The following is a 17598-nucleotide window of genomic DNA, read 5'->3' on the forward strand; positions in this document are numbered from 1 at the left end:
GTCACACGATAACACAATATAATTATGTACTAAATTAATAAGTGCAGAAAACACTATTTTATCTTGGTCTTCAAACCATCTGAGTTGTTTCAAAATCATTTTCTTTATAACAAATCGCTTGTAAATGATGTGTAGCTTTTATATAATACTCCGCTTGTGTATACTATTTTATCTTGGTCTTCAAACCATCTGAATTGTATTCATTAGTTTTTAGTTGATCATGTTAATAGATTTAATAATTAACTGACATTTTCTAGTTAACATTTGTTCACGTTTAATTAAAAGGATAACATATAATACACTATTTGTTATACACGGTAGAAATTGCATACAATAGCATGTTCTTCACGATATCTTAATGTTACAGTTCACCCGCGGTTACAACAATAAAGAAAAGCATAATTTATGACATTCATTCAAAATAAAAAATATGGTGACAAAATACGACATCCCTTGTTTTCGTGAGGTCTGCAATCATTTAAATACATGTTTAACAACACCAGGAAAGTGTGTATGCTCGAAATAAACGTCCCATTTAATTGTCTTAGGATCAAAATAGAACATATCGGCTTCAATTTCGTTTCTCTTACTAGTTGACGAAGTTTTTCCGTATTCATATCATCGTACCTAACAAAAGAAAGAAAGAAATGCTCAAAACTTATCAGGGAAATTAATTAAGTAAACATTATTCATTAATTATTGTAAAAAATAAAAGTGATTGTATGATTAAGAATTAACTTACAAGCTTTTTGAGAACAAATAAGGTTTGTATAACTCCACCAGCCGCAACACAAAATTGGTCTTTCTTTTAAGATTTGTATAAGTTCCATTGAGAGCATGACATAATGTTGCATTCACAGCTTGCAAACCCTGAAAACATGCAGTCCATACATTTATATATAAAAATTCATCAATACATGATGAACAACAGCACTTAGTTGTAAAATTACTGATGGTCCTAAAGTCAATGTATGAGCATGTGGATTAACCTGTAATGGAATCAGATAACGAAGAGAAAAGTATCTTTGAAAGCTAGCCATGGAGTTCAACACCTTAACATTGCTAACTATAACTGCTTTGCCTTCTTTGTTGATCATGGGATGCTTTGAAAAATAATTATACCCACTTTGTTGAATTGATTTGTATTTTAGTGGATTAGACACAGACGATCCAACATGATATATTATTTCACATGATGCTTGATTTGCATGCGCTGCCATTGTCGCGATCATAGCATTCGCCACCATGTCCGCTGGTATCTGTCAAATTATTTTTTACACATTCATAGTTAGTAATTTCAATCACGAAAATAAGTTAAGTAGCTAAGATGATGTATAAATTGAACCCACCGTGTCAATTACGGATTCAGGATCCCCGAGGAAGCATGATAATTGGCCCTTGCCATAACCAAGTGCTAAGCTATCAATTGTTCTGTATTTTTCGAATACATATGAAAATATTACTTTAATCAAATAAATTAACCTTTTTATTTAAAAGGAAATAGAATGAGGAATTATTTACCTTATGCCTTCGATCCAACCGGGGAAGGGTTCTTTGTAGGTGCTGGTGATGATCGTTGGTCGAAGAATGACTAACGGCATGTTTCCTTTCAAGTGTCCGAGCATCATTTCTCCTAATGCCTTTGTAAAAACATATGTATTTGGCCAACCAAATTTATTTGCTCTATACAAAGGGATGAAATCAAGTTGTAATTAAAAAAACTGATACCTTTAATAAAGACTATTAATTAGTTATAGGATACCTATAGACACAAAAAATATATACTTAGTTTGATATTAAAAAAGTTACTCAATAGATTTCAAGATAATCGGTCTAAGTTACCACTAACATGGTGGAAAATATCGATCCATATGTATAGGGTGATTTAGAGAGAAAAATAAAGTTTATCAGCTTATAAGTTTAAAGTGTAAGTGGTGAGTCAAACCTGAAAAGAATTTCTTGCTATGTTTTTTGAGGGGATAGATGGGAAAAAAAAAAAGCAAAACTCTATTTACCTTTCAATACCAAGATCTTTCATGGCCAATGTAATCGATTTATCAGTAGCGGTTTCATCATAACTAAGTTCTTTTAATCTTTCTTCAATGATCCTCTTCTCTGTATTAATATCAAGCCCGTGCACACCATTAAGCGCCTCTCCCAAATGATATGGAGTTTCTAGTATTAGCCCAGGTTTCTCACCGGATACATAAGCTGAACAAACACAATTTTAAATTCGATCATCATGGTTATATGTGTGTAAAATTCATATAGTTAATGCATGTATACGATAGAACCATATTTTAAATAACTCAAAATAACGAGTCTATATATGCATACTAACCAGTGGATACGTGAAGAAGCAACTTTATTTTACATTTGGCAGCAAAATTTAAAACATTTTTGGCTCCAAACGTATTCAAAGCTAATGCAACGTCGTATCTACAATAAATCAAATGAAAAGAATCAAAATCATTCTAGTTAACTCTTCTCAAATCTATATAAATGGTTCTTAAAATAATAAAATTTGGTTAGCACACAACACAAATAAAGTTCTCAAAATAAGTATTTATTGTAAGTTAACTATTAATTAATCAGTAATTTATATTTAACTTGAAAATATATAGTAGTTGTACCTTTCATCAAAGTTGGTGGTGGCAGCTACATTGACAACAACATCAATATCTGCCCACATCTCTTTAATCAAGCCAGGGTCTTTTATTCCCAAATTTTCATAGGTGATGTCTCCGGCGACCGGAGTTACCTTTTCCGACAAGAAAGACTGCAGGTTTGTACCATACTTCTCTTTCAAGATATTGAATAAATCCTTTGCCACGGCCTATAAACAATTTGAAACATTATATTTAGTTGTTTCTCTTAGGATTTTAGTGAAATTTATTATTATTTTTTTGAACATCTAAATTTTGCATTCTAAAAGAAATAGTGAACCTTTCACCTCCTATTTTACATCCTCACCACCTTACCAACCAAGGTAAAAAAATACTTTTAAGTTTTGTTTCTATTTTCATTAATATATCTATCTATACATAAGTTGAAGTGCCAATTCTTAGAACTGTTGCTATGAAAAAGTAGGCCGGTGAGATGCGGCTTGGCAGGTGGCTAAGCCCCACGGTGACGAAAACCACCCCTGAGATGCTCGGAGTGGGACGACACCTTCTCTCAAGTTGTTTGACTACGACTAAACCATGCCCTAAAACTCTTTAAGATCGAGGTAGGTGTGTGCATGCATGCGTACGACTTTAAAAGTAGATTGAAATATAGAAATGATTTCATGATCCCGACGTAAGTGAGACATTACAATGAAGCCATTCGATCATCTTGTATTCAGTGGCAGACTGAGAATTTATTTTCATGGGGGCTAGTAAACCAAAATTTTATGGAAGACGATCAAGACTTTTGGGTATGTTACACTAAAAAGGAAAAATTAAGGAGGGCAACTGTCCCAATGTGGTACACCTTGTACTTGTATTGAATGTGCAACAATATTCTTAGCCATAAGAAAAAATCGTGACACAAATCTCAACACAACGAAGTCTGGTTCGCGCTAAAAAAATGAAAACACAACTTACCTCCTTACGTATTAAAATAACAAATATATACTTAACACCAATCGATATATATGGATATAAATATATACCTCCTTATTAAAACGTTGCAAAGCGGATTTGGCATCAGTAGCCCTCACAAGAAGATATAACTTATTCACATTGGGTTGAACTCTTAGTATCTTCTCCACAAATACTACACAAACAACATGACGTTTGTGAAAAACGTTATACATACATATATAGTTATTTAGAGAGCGAAAGAGAAGAAATACTTTTAGCAAGAAAACCAGTGGCACCGGTGATTAAAATGGTTTTGTTATCAAGAAAACCAAGAATGCTATCCATCTCCATTGGTTGCAAATATAGCAAGAACAAGAACACAAAGACTTTGTAGATATCGAGAGGGAGTTGTAGGGAAATTGGTGAGGAAGAAGATAGGACGCAAGTGATATATAAGGATAGGTTAAGGTGTGAAAGGAAGCTAGAGGGAGTACACGTTGGCAAGTGGCCGGTGGTGAGTTATGAAGGAGTACACCCAATTAATGTTTTGCCACTTGGTTTGGTAAAAACAGTCAGGATTTTCGGTGTTACGTAAACTTATAAGACAAAAAAGAAAATTGTATCAATGGTGAAACCACATCATTATAAGTTAAGTAAATCTGTTTATGTGTTAATTACCTAACGTTTCTTAATCATGCTATGTGATCATTTGAATTTAGAATTTTGGATTAATAATATATACTTTAGACAAAAATATAGAAAAGTCATTGTACGTGACATATACTATATAAAAGTTGATATGTTAATTGCTATAGAAAAAATAAAACCATATAATTGAAAAGAGTTTGATCGATTTGGCATATAATTTATGTATGAAAAATTCAGGACATTAAAGTGCGTACGTAGGGTTTTCAATTTTTTATCCCTCTAGATGTTATATATACATAGATCACATGAAATAAGCAACACATGGGTCTTGATTTGGCTATAATTGGTTGGCAAAATCAGGCACATGAAGCCGATTGTGTTTGTTGAAGAAAACAATAATTGGTTGGTTTGTTGAAGAAAAGTGATTAAAGTACATTAGTGGCATGTGTTGACAACGAATCGGGTTCAATAAATACTAATGAGGTTGCTTTTTTTATTGAAAAATTTTTAAATATAGGAAAAATGAAAGGGAAGAAATGATTTATAGGAGAGAGAATTTTTTTTTGTGATTTTAGGTGTTCCGCCATTTGAAATGGCGGAACCCACACTAGTTGTAGAGCGTGCCAGAAATTGTCTGGTGATCTCGAGGTTTTTCTGGTGTTCCGCCATTTTAAATGTGGAAAATAAGTGACTTCCGCCATTTGAAATGGCGGAACACCACTTTTACCCCTTTATAGTCTGCCCATACATTTATTGCACTTTCTCCATTTTAAATGGCGGAAGTGAATAGTAATATTCTGACACATATCTGACAAGGTGTTTGACCACACTGTTCACTTATGTCATTTCAAATGGCATAAGTGAACAGTACTTTATATTATTATTTTCTTTTATAGTTATTTAAAAAAAATTATTTGAAAAATATATTTTAAACTTTAATATATTTTAAATTAGTATTAAAATTTATAAATATATTTTTCAAAAAAAAAATTGAAGAAAAAAATACTGTAGAAGAAAATAATAATATAAAGTAATGTTCACTTCCGCCATTTGAAATGGCATGAGTGATTAATATTGGTCAAAAAGAAGAGAAAGTCTTGTAAATTGTCATAATTGTCAGTATTATTCACTTCCATCATTTGAAATGACATAAGTGAATAGTGTGGTCAAACGCCACGTCAGACGCGTGTCATAATATTACTATTCACTTCCGCCATTTGAAATGGCGGAAGTGCATAAATGGGTAAAATTGGTGTTCCGCCATTTCAAATGACGGAACACGTGGAAAATAAGTGACTTCCGCCATTTGAAATGGCGGAACACCAGAAAAACCTCTAGCTCACCAGACAAATCCTGACACGCTCTGCAACCAGTGTGGGTTCGGCCATTTCAAATGGCGGAACACCTAAAACACAAAAAAAAAATCTCTCTCCTATAAACCATTTCATCTCTTTCATTTTTCCCATTTCTAAAAATTTTTCCTTTTTTATTGGCTGTCAAATCTGGGTTGATCGGATAGGGCAAGTTACGCCCCGGCCTGGTACCCTAACAATATACAAATTTTACTTGTATGCTAGATTTTATTTCCTTTATGGTGATGTAGATTAGTTAATATGGATTCATATATACGAAATGTCTAGATATCGGCTTGGGATATTTTACTTGACGAACCACACCCGGGTTCCATAGATGGCATTGATGTTGAATCTAGTACCCAAATTAGCGAATTGTGAGTCTTAGAATCTAGCAGGACGCTTATCCAGACAAGTAACAATGAATATCAGATAAGAAACTTCAGACCTAGACTAGGTGGGACGAAGCAAATAACTAATAGTAAACATGATTGGTGAATGGTAGTTGAATAGCATTCAATGTCCCTTCTAAATTAAGGACTATTCCTTTTATATGAGAGTAGGGAAAGGAGCACTAAATACATTACATGATGGTGTAGGGACGAACATGTTAATTTCGTCAATAATGACAAGCGACGCCCCTCTAGATCTTGCCCATTAAAAGTTTGTGATCTAGCATTCGATGGCTGGGCGGTTGACTTCTTGGCCTGGCTGTGCTGGTCTTGTGTCTCCTCTCCGGATTAACTCCAAAATCTATAAGTGTACCTTAGTAGCTAAGTTGATTTATCCAACTTTCCAATCAGTGACACATACATGATTTTTTTCCCAACTGGGTCCTCTTTTTTTCGATGTAGATTTCTCAAACACCAATGTTAGAATTTTTGGAGCGGTCATTGTTCAGATCAGGCTAGGGCTAGTATTGTTTAAAGAATACGAGGACTCAAACTTTCTTTCAAACTATGCCTGAGATTTACTTAAGTTGTGTGTTACTTGGATACCAGATTTCTATGACTGTCTTTAAAACAAATACTTTTAAACCAAATAAAGCCTTAAGTTTAATTAGAATTTAACAAATCACAAAAATAAATTGCTTTTAAACCAATAAAACACTAAGTTTTAACAAAAATTTAAATAACACAAAAATAATATGAAAACAACTTTTAGAAAGACTCCAACATGTGATCATTGGATTTGAAAGCAAAGCATTCACCACTATATTAGAGATAAGTTAATTACAATGAGTTTTACCTAAAAATTTTATGGGGTTCTTGAATAAATTATACTAGCATTTCTAATATATTTGTAAAAAAGATTGGGGTTCCGAAACTCCAATACAAGTTAGGTGGGTCCGCCCTTGCTTCCGGTGTGATGGCCAGACTTGTACGTAAATATAATAAGAAATAATTAACACCTGATTTGTTTTAACGATCAACTAACAGAGAATTGTCTAGGTACTCCGTATAGGGTGACTAAATGGCAAAAGACACCAACAGTTGGCTCGACCCAGCCGTACAGAGCCTTAATCGCCTCCAAGTTATTTCCAGTTATGGGGAAAAACCCACCTTTAGCTAAGCAAACTCAAATGAACTTTGAATTTATGATCACTATTACTTGTTTTCCGTTTCAATATTAGCGATCGAAATTGTAAAGGGCTTTGGGATCGAGATGCCCAAATTGTGACCTGAATTATTTGTTACCAAAGTCGTTTTCCTGGGTAATAGCCAGGTCTAGCTTAATAATAACAAGGAATTAATTTGACAGCAATATATAATAACTATAACCGATTTATTTTGCATGTGACATAAATTTTACCAGGATACCAGATATTTCGAAAAGAAATAAAAACTTGATGATATGATCCCAACAATAAATAACTACACCATGCCGTTTTGGACACCTGGGGGTCCTTTTTCCGGTTCTTCGGAATTGCATTGATGACATTCAACGTGTTCTAACTACACCATGCTAAATTTTTGCAGTCATTTGCACACCCCTTCCGAAACATTCTTCCACAGCGCGTATTCCATTTAACAAATACATGCACTTCGGGTTCCATGTCGTTGTTACGAATATTTCAGATTCGACCACCTTTCGTTATGATAATAAACAAGAAGTTATGGTTATGAATGACATGACAGATCAGCATACCTTAAATCCTTAATAAAGATCCAATGTTTGGCAACTTGCAGATGGCCCCTAGCTTCTTCATCACATGCATGATCATTTACTTAAGTCGATACATATGCTTGGTAGGCCATCTTTCATTATCCACACACTTTAATTTTTATAGTCTATTTATCTTTTTTTTTTAGATAAAACATAAATATATATGCCTATTGAAGAAACACTAATCGACCCCGGGCATGCGGAACCATGCGGAACCAGCTGGCGTACTGCGCGTAAGGTCTTCATCTCTGAGCATGGTGGGTCCTGCGGAACCAGTTGGTCCTTGCGCAGACGTCCCTCTTCAAGGTGAGTCATGCGGGTCCAACTGTGCTCTGCTGGGACCTACCTCTTCAAGTCCCCCCAGTCCAATGTTCTTCTCATGAATTGTTAATAAGTGAGGTGAACTTTGGACTTAAGCAAGGGGTTTTGAAAAGGATTTAGTTTTAAGGTTGTCCGTGGGGATTCTTCCCGCGGTTTCCCTAATGTCACGTGCAGAAATTCCCGACTTTTCTGCTTGATCTTTGGGTATGATGCGGGTAGGTGTGTAACATCCTCGCAAGTCAGTAGCGTTGAGTTTCACTTGTAGATTCTCCACGAGGTTTTGGTAGTTTTAAACATAGTGATCAATTATGTTAAAGAACCAATTCCATCCTGGAGCTTCAAACAATCTAGTTCTCAACGTTCCCGCTATGCGGGGATGTTATTTCCTTTTCCGCAAGCATGGCCCAAAAGATCCTTCTTGGTTTCAATTCCCTGCGAGTGCTAAGTATGTGAAGGGTTTCGCCTTGACACTGTACCCGCACTCGTCTTATAGTTATCTTACTTCCAAGGTATTCTTGGCGTCCATTCCCTGCGGGTGCTAAGTATGTGAAGGGTTTTGCCTTGACACTGTACTCGCACTTGTCTTATAGTTACTTGGTTGCCAAGGTAAGGGGTATTTTCCCGCTTACTTTTGAATCTTTTTGAAATTCGAAGAGTTGGTGAAAAGATAAGAACAGTCCAAACTGTTGAAACGTCGTCCGACGGTTTCTTCTGACAGCGTAAGGACGTGAAGGAAGTTATGGCGACGTGACAGTATATGGTCATTCCAGGCGCTTTTTCAGGCGCGTGGGCGCGATTTTTTGGGCGCGTGGCCGCGAAATTAATGGCACGCGTCCTTTCAACAGCTGTTGCCAGCTTGCTCTTTGCCACGTGTCATAGTTTCATTGCACCTGCGATTTCTCTCTCTTCCGCATTAAATTCATCGCGTTAATTGCGATGAGTATATAAAGGGCGAGAGGGTGCACCTTAGTCCACACTTTCACTTCTCTCTTCATCTTCTTAAAACGATTTCCGGCGAATACTCACTATTCCGTCGAGCATTCTTCTGAAATCGTTGGTTCTGTACATCCAAAACATGTCTTCTACCCGTGATTTTGAGGCTACTGCCGAAGAGGCTGAGTTGTTCGTCGAGAACCCGACGTCGACGTCCGAAAAGGACGACAAGAGCACTGCCGGCGAGTTCCAGTGCGCTCTTCCTACTGACCTCTACCAGTACATCGTCCGGAAGTTCATACTCGAGCCTTTCGAGCCTGAGTTTCCGGAGCCTCATCAGACGGTGTACGATGCCCCCAAGGGCAAGATAGGGGTGTACGCTGCATTCTTCGTCTATGGGAATCTGAGGTTCCCATTGACGAAGTTTGTGTACCGTGTTCTAGAGAGACACGGTGTACACTTGACGGAGGTACACCCAATGGCGATCGCGAAGATCCGCCATTTCGAGTGGGTGTGCCTCGGTGTGGGTGTAGAGCCCCATGTGGACCGCCTGATGACCTTCTACTCTTGGAGGTGCATCCAAGGGTGGTACACCCTGGTCAACCGGATCAAGGGTCTGAAGATTTGCGCCACCGAGCGCAGTCTTCGGTCTTGGAAGCGGGAGTTCTTCTACATCTCTACCCGTGTCATCCCTATTGCGATGACATTCAAAAACGGGAGAGCACTCCCCAACCTTCACGCCTCCAACTACCAGGAGGCGGAATGGTTCTCCAAGATTTCCCGGATCCAGACTCCGGTTTACCGGTTTGCGGAGTCCGGGATGGTGATGCTCGGGATGAGCCGGGTATGGAAGGATGCCGGCTCTGAGACTCCGCAAGTGCCGATCGTCCTCGAATACGGTTTGAACTCTGTCCCTTACAGTATGCTTTATTTTATTTGCTAGGTTAGGGTTTTTGTTCTAACCATCTCTTTATTTTCAGAGGGAAACGACTTGCAGTCTCTCCTGCAGCCGCGGGAGGCTGGTGGTCCCGCTCGGATGGGTACTCGCGCTCTTGACGAGAACGAGTTGCCCATCCTTGAGCAAACGGCGGATCGGTTCGTGGAGGTCTACTCGCCAGGCCACGAGATCCTGAGCGCCAGGCGGCCAGGTAAAGAACTTTTTAACCCTCGCCCTGTCAATGCTGAAACCTCTGCGGGAATTCCTCTAATTTTATCGTCTTCTGAGGAATCCGCAGATGGTCCTTTCTTGGCGAGGAAGAAGAAGGCCGCCGGCGGGAAGGGTAAGGCGAAGGTTGCCTCCACTGCCGATCCGGTGCATCGGTCTGACTCAGAGACCGAAAGTGAAGAGGTGGCGGGGAACCCTGGTGGTGAGACCACTGTTCCGGAGGTTAAGACGGCTGTCACCTCCGAGCAGCCCCGGTCGACGACGGTGACCGGCGTGAAGAGGCCGGCTCCATCGGGTTCGTCCCCGCCCGTTCGCACCTTCAGGCTCAAAAAGACCCGTAAGTGTTCATTACTTTAACTTCTTATCTTTCCGCTATTATACTTATTTATCTTGTCTTCGTGCAGGCGTGGATGCTACGACATTCCAAAGTGAAGCGGGAGGGATCAGCTCTTGACCCATAAAGGTAGGTTTGGTCAACCTACCCGAGGCGATGACCCAGGCGGCTATGCCTGCTTGCAGTACTGGTTCAGTTGCTCATCCCGTTGAGCCAACTGTCCCATCTGTAACCTTATCCCCGCCGGCTGTCAGTGCCATTTTCACCGAATCCATCACTGAGCCGGCGGTGATATCTCTTGCGGGTTCTTCCGCAGCCGCGGCGACAGTTGTGAGTTCACCTTGCGGTGAGTTCACCTCCGTTGGTTTCCGCCGCGGCAGCCTCCACCACGTCTCCGGCGCCTGCGACTACGGCCGGTCCTTCAGGTACGTTTGGGACTGGGGCGTCTAGCCAATCCTTGCCTCCTTCCCGTCTCCTTGACCTTTTGGATGGATATCCCTTAGGTTCAGGTGACGGGTTTGGTGGCTATCGGCCTGTTGTCGACCCTACAGGTGCGTAGGGTTATTTTGGCCTATATCCCTTTCATCCTTTCTTTCTCTAACCGTTTTTTGTTTTATTGCAGTTCGTGATTCCAACGAGGTGTACGCTCCTCGGTGGAAGATCCGCCGGGGAACGACCCTCCGTACTGCTGAGGACTGCGTGGAATGGGCGCGTCACGCCGCCCCAAGCGGTGCGCTGGGGGAGGCCATGGCCAGCTACCAGGAAGGTAGGCTGTCCAATGAGCTCAGAATCCTTCTCGCCCGGATGCAGCCGCGCGTCGAGCTACTTTGTCGTGAAAACGACAAGTTAAAGACGGCGCGTAGCCTTGCAGTGGCTCAGGCGCGGGCCATCCGGGAGGAGAATGTGAAGCTTGCAGCCGTTGCTGCGGAAAGGAGAAGGCCTTCAAGGCCCTTGAGGTTGACGTTCAGGCTCGTCTGGAGGCCCGTTCCAAGGCTGCCCAAGCTGTTAACGAACAGCTTCGGCTGGCCAAGAAAACTGCCAGGAACGCAACCGAGAGGGCCACCAAGGCTGAAGCTGCTGCTGAGCCTCTACGCATCGAAAATGAGGAACTTAAAGCCAAATTAGAGAGGCTCCAGCAGGCTCATGATGCCTTGGCCATGGAAGATGCCAAGAAGCTCCAAGAGATCTTGGACCAGAGGGGGGTGCTTGACCACACAGTGCGTAAGCTAAAGGGCGTCGAAGAGGCTGCAGCCAAAGATGTGTTGCTTGCCAACCTCACAAAGAACGAAGCCGAACGCGCCCGTAATGAAGCTCAAGCTGCCCTCCAGGAGGCTCTGGTTGCCAAGGAATGGCTTCTTCGAGAAGCGTTGTCGCAGGTATGCGCAGCTTCCTAATTCTAACTTTACGCCTTTCCTTACTCTTGAGTTTGACAAACTTTTGTTTTGTAGGTTGTGCATCGGGTGTTCATGAACACATCATATGACGATGCGATGAGCGCAGCTCTCAACGCTTCTCATGAGGAGGGGGAAAAGGCTGGCTTCCTGCTTGGTCTAGGGTTTGTTGAACAAGGCATCCCGCCTTCCAACTTCCCTCTTTACAATGTGGATACTGAAGCTGCGTATGACCAAGCAGTGAATCAGTATGCTGCCTTCCCGCATCCGGTGGTGGAGAAGGTGAACGAGATTGCTGCTGCTGATGATGGGCTAGCTATCCTTAAAGCTTTCCTTGAACCGCCACACTCTACTGAGGGTGCGGGTCCAAGTGGAAGTGGTCCTGAAGCTTGATCCTTAAGATCCTTTTCCACCATTAGAGTAGATTTTTATTTTTGTATAGCTTCTTTTGTATGCGGGTATGTACCCAGCAATCTTTGTAATATTTGAATTTCGATGGAATAAAGATTATTTGCTAATGCCTTGCCTTGTTTATTTCACGCATATTTTGATTTAACTTAGCAATTTCTTTAGTACTTAGATAAGTTAACTTTTCAACGTGGCAGATAATAAGTTAAAGTTTTGCGTCCTCTTTCGTGATTGTGCGGATAAGACCGTCAATTGCACTTAGTAGGATGGCTAAACTTTACCTATATCTGACCTGCGTGGAAGTTTTCCTCATCTTTTCCTTTGAAATTTTCTAAGTGTTTTAAATAAGTTAACCTTTCGACGCGCGGTTGCCAATAGGTCAATGTTCAGTTTCCTTTATCATGATTGTGCGGGTAAGACCGTCACTTTCATTTATTGGGATGACCAAACTTCACCTATGGCTGACCTGCGTGAAGGTTTTCCTTAGAAATTTTTACCGTTTTGTGTTTATGCGGGTTTTGCCGCCTTCCACACGCAACGACTTACTTCTTCCCATATTTATGCGGTGAATACCGGCATATCAGCGTGGGAAGTTCATAAGTATAAAGGTAAGGCTATCAACACAATGTGAAAGGAGAATCATTTCCATTAGAAGTGGCTCTAGGCCTTTTCTTTACAAATTTGGAATTGATCTACATGTAACATTTGCGTAATTGAGCTCCGTTCCATGTTCTTGGGATAGGAGTGCCATCGAGCCTTTCAAGCCGATATGCGCCTTTTCCCAAAACTTCTTTGATAATGTATGGTCCTTCCCAGACCGGTGCCAGTTTTCCTGGGCGCTCTTGGTTTGAAGCCTCGTTGTTACGCAATATGTAGTCTCCTACGTTGAAGTTGCAGAGTTTTACCCGCGTGTTGTAGTACTTTTGCATTTGTCGCTTGTAGTTTTCTTCACGCGCTGCGGCTAAGTCTCTGCGTTCCTCGGTTAGCATAAGGTCTAACCGTCTTTCCGCATCATTGTCATCTGGCTGAATCAAGACCCTTGGTGAGGACAAACCAATTTCGACTGGGACCATGGCTTCAGTGCCATAAGTGAGGCTGAACGGGGTTTCTCCCATACTGGCATTTTTCAGCGTTCTGTTTGCCCAAAGGACGTGTGGAACTTCGTCTACCCAACCGGATCTGTGTTCCAGGAGTCTTTTCTTTATGCCTTCGACGATGCTTTTGTTCGCTCTTTCCACCTCACCGTTACCTTGCGGGTGTGCCACTGAGGTAAAGGTGTGGGTGATTTGAAGTTCTTTCAGCCACTGTTGTAGCTTCTTGTCAGCAAAGTTGGTGCCGTTATCGCTCACCAGATTCTGTGGAAGTCCAAAACGACAAATAATAAATTCCCAAATAAATTTTTTGATATGTTTTGCGGTTGTTTGGGCTAAGGGTTTAGCTTCTATCCACTTGGTGAAGTAGTCGATGGCGACCACTAGATACTGAACGTTCCCTGCTGCTGTGGGAAATGGGCCTCACATCGATGGCCCACTTCTGAAATGGCCATGAAGAGGTGACTGGAACAAGTTCATTCTTCGGGCGATGTGGGTTGGGTGCGTAGAGTTGGCAAGACCTACACTTTCTGATGTATGCCAGTGCATCCGTATGCATCCCCGGCCAAAAGTATCCCGCGTTGTTTAGCTTAGCTACAACTGCGCGTGGACCTGCGTGTATCCCACAGATGCCTTCGTGTACTTCCCTTAGGAGGTAGTCGGCATCTTGGTCATCGACGCATCTGAGGAGTGGACCAAGAAAGTTACGTCTGTAAAGGATGTCATCGATGAGTTGATAGTTCAGTGCTTTACAGCGTAGTTTTCTTGCCTGCGTTTTCGACTCTGGTAGTATACCCGCTGCAAGGTAATTTATTATTGGTGTCATCCACGGTCTGTACCGGTTTGGATGACACAAATTTCCTTGTGCGGGACTGATGGTGCTTCAAGGAGTTCAATGCGGATGTCCTTTCCCAAATGGGTGAAGGCTAATGACGCAAGCTTGCTTAACGCATCCGCAAATTTGTTTTCGCTACGCTTGACGTGTATGACTTTACAATCATTAAAATCGCGCATAAGGGTTTTTGCTTGTGCGAGGTATAGGGCCATTGTGTCGTTCACGGCCGTGTACGTTCCGTTTATCTGATTGGCCACTAACATGGAATCTACGTGGGCTTCCAAGTTTTTCACTCCCATTTTACGCGCAATTCTCAGCCCTGCCAAGAATGCTTCGTACTCGGCTTCGTTATTCGTACTTGGAAAGTCCAGTCGAATAGCGTAAGTGTATTCTTGGCCTGCTGGGTTGGTTAACTTCAACCCTGCGCCTAAACCCTCGTTGCTGGCTGCTCCATCAGTGTAGAGTCGCCAGACATCATTGATGTCCTGTGCTGGGGAGGGTTGAGCCTCCTCCTGGCACTCTTTCTCCCGTGAAGCGGGGACTTCTGCAATAAAGTCGGCTAGGACCTGGCCTTTCATAGCTGGTATTGGCTTGTACTTTATCGCATATTCCCCCAACTCAATTGCCCATTTGGCTAGACGTCCCGATAATTCGGGTTTGCCTAGAACGTTTGCGAGTTTGAAGTTGGTGAGAATGGTGATTGGGTGACCCTGGAAATATCGTCTCAGCCTGCGTGAAGCTTGTACAAGTGCTAAGACTAATTTTTCCAGGGTGGAGTACCGGGTTTCTACGTCTGTCAGGACACGGCTAACATAGTAGATTGGCATCTGGATGCCTTTCCGCTCTGCTAGCAGGACTGCTCCGGTTGCTCTATCTGTGGCGGAAAGGTATAGGATTAATTCCTCCCCTACTTCTGGTGCTGTGAGCGTTGGGAGTTCAATCAAGCGTGACCGAATCTCCTGAAAAGCTGCTTCCGCTTCTGGTGTCCAGCGGAAGTGCGTTTTTCTTCAAACAGTTCCTTAATGTTGACACGAAAGGAAACGACTTGTCCGCATGGTTTGCCAAAAAGCGGTTAAGTGCAACTAGTCGTCCATTCAGTGTCTGAGCTTGCTTGATGGTAGTAGGTGATTCCATTTTGATAATGGCCTCAACCTTTTCAGGGTCCGCTCTGAAGCCATCTTTAGTGACGATGACCCCTAAGAACTTCCCTTCTTCCATCCCAAAGGAACACTTGCTCGGGTTGAGCTTCATGTTTATCTTCCTGAGCGTGTCGAAAGTTTCTTCGATGTCTTTCAACATTGCTTTTGCGTCAGGGCTTTTGATGACCAAGTCATCCATGTAGACTTCCAAGTTCCTCCCAATTTAGGCAATGAACTCTTTGTCCATCAGTCGTTGATATGTGGACCCGGCATTCTTAAGTCCGAATGGCATCATTTGATAACAAAATGTGCCATCGAGCGTCCGAAAAGCGGTTTTGTCCTGATCATCAACGGCCATGTGGATTTGATGATACCCCTTATACGCATCCAGGAAGCATTTAAGGCGAAACGGTGCTAACGAATCTACCTTAAGATCAATTTCGGGTAACGGATAACAATCTTTGGGGCATGCTTTGTTTAAGTCTTTGAAATCTATGCACATACGCCATTGTTTGTTATTCTTCGGTACCATAACGGGATTTGCAACCCATGTTTGATATCTGCTAACGCGTACGATGCCCGCGTCAAGGAGTTCCTTGACTTGGGTTCTACACGCGTTAGCTTGTTCCGCCCCCATTACTCTGCGCTTTTGTATGACTGGCGTAAAAGCCGGGTCACACTTCAGCTTATGCTCTGCCTTACTTCGAGGTACACCAGTCATGTCAGCTGGTGTCCATGCAAAGATGTCAGCGTTTTTCAGTAGTAAGCGTTTGAGTAAGGTGCGCGTGGGATCAATGACTGTTGGGCCAATGGTAACGGCCTGGTCAGGGTATTTGCCATTGAAGGCCCATTCTTCCGGTTCGGTGATGGTTGGTTTAGCCATCTTTAGTTTAGGTTTAGATGAGACAGATGCGATGCATACCTGGGGAATGCCGGTGATCATCGCTACACCCTCAGCTGTTGGCCATCCTGTAACACCCCGACCGATGGCGGATTATACATCGGGGCGCCACGTATTGTTTCATTACTCGTGACACTATTTGGGTGTCAATATTTAATAAATACATTTTCATTGCGCACGCGCAGAACACAAATCGTAAAGTAACATAATTCATATCATAACTCAAAATATTCAAATAACATAATTTGTCTTGTTACATTTTAATCTAGGTCCAAAGAAAAAGAAAACATCCTACATGTCCTTGAGATTCCCAAAAGCAGCTACAGTAAACCTGAACATGTGTTAAAATAAAACGTCAACACTTGCGTGTCGGTGAGAAATCAAGTTTAATAGATATAAATAGATAATAACAAACACTGCGCGCAACATGTGCTTAACTGGGGTTTAACATAGGGTGTAATCAGATTGTGATCAAGCCTAAATAGATCATAGCTCATAGTTCAATCCGTGCTCCCAATCGAGCATAAAAACGAATAATCATACGTGCATGTGTAAACAAAACAAGAAAACCGTAAACGATAGGTCTCCCGTGTTCATCTAATGGATCCATGAAAACTTCGGAATAGGCCGAACAAAGCGGTTAATGATTCACACATACAGATAAACAGCCAAGTAAACGTCCATAACACATGGGGTTTTGCGCATAAATTTCATAAACAAGTTTAAGACTCAAGTTGTACGAACACATGAACATCCCAAAACGTTAAAAATAAAAAGGGGATTAGGTACGAGATTACTCACCTGAAAAAGGTATGTTGAAAGATAATGCAAGAACCAACTTTTAACAAGCGAAAGTTAACCTATAAATAAGAGGTTATTGGTTTAACGATTGGTTTTTATGTCTTGAATATATGCAGTAAGTATCGATTTTTGTTAGTTAAACAAATTAAAACTAAATATATATTTATAATTACCGAGATCTGGGTAGAACAGAAGAGAAGACGGAGGCAAGAGAGTGGTGGCGCTGCAGAGAAACTAGGGCAGAGAGCAAAGGGAGAGAGATTTTGGGGAGTGCTGTAGTGTAGTGGGTGTAGTGTTAATAAACAAGAAAATAGCTTAATTTATAGGAAAACCCAAGGGAACACAATCCCTTAAAAAGGGGAAAAGATCTTATCAAATCAAGCAAAAGATATTAAAAAGCATAAGAAACCAAAAGCAAAAGATATCAAAAGATATGCCGGCAGCTGCAGGGGATGGGGAAAAGCTGACAGGTTACTGTTCAAAGCATGGGAGGTGTCAGATAAAGCACTGTTCAAGACATGCCAAAGAAGATTTCAAAAGATTATGT

The 17598-nt window shown here is 41.4% G+C and overlaps 1 pseudogene across 1 annotated transcript; it reads right to left on the minus strand.

Moving 5' to 3' along the window:
* Positions 1-474: 474 nt before the first annotated feature.
* Positions 475-3971, minus strand: LOC143597474 (alcohol-forming fatty acyl-CoA reductase-like; annotated as a pseudogene). Its single transcript, XR_013146916.1, has 10 exons — positions 3839-3971; positions 3656-3759; positions 2634-2836; positions 2342-2439; positions 2016-2211; positions 1522-1683; positions 1350-1431; positions 990-1259; positions 743-870; positions 475-627 (listed from the first exon to the last, which is right to left on the minus strand). The product of XR_013146916.1 is annotated as an alcohol-forming fatty acyl-CoA reductase-like (transcript).
* Positions 3972-17598: the final 13627 nt, after the last annotated feature.

Source organism: Bidens hawaiensis, unplaced genomic scaffold, assembly GCF_021521415.1.
Source record: "Bidens hawaiensis isolate Kalapana, Puna unplaced genomic scaffold, B.hawaiensis_p1.1 tig00048346_1, whole genome shotgun sequence".
Classification (NCBI taxonomy): Eukaryota; Viridiplantae; Streptophyta; class Magnoliopsida; order Asterales; family Asteraceae; genus Bidens; species Bidens hawaiensis.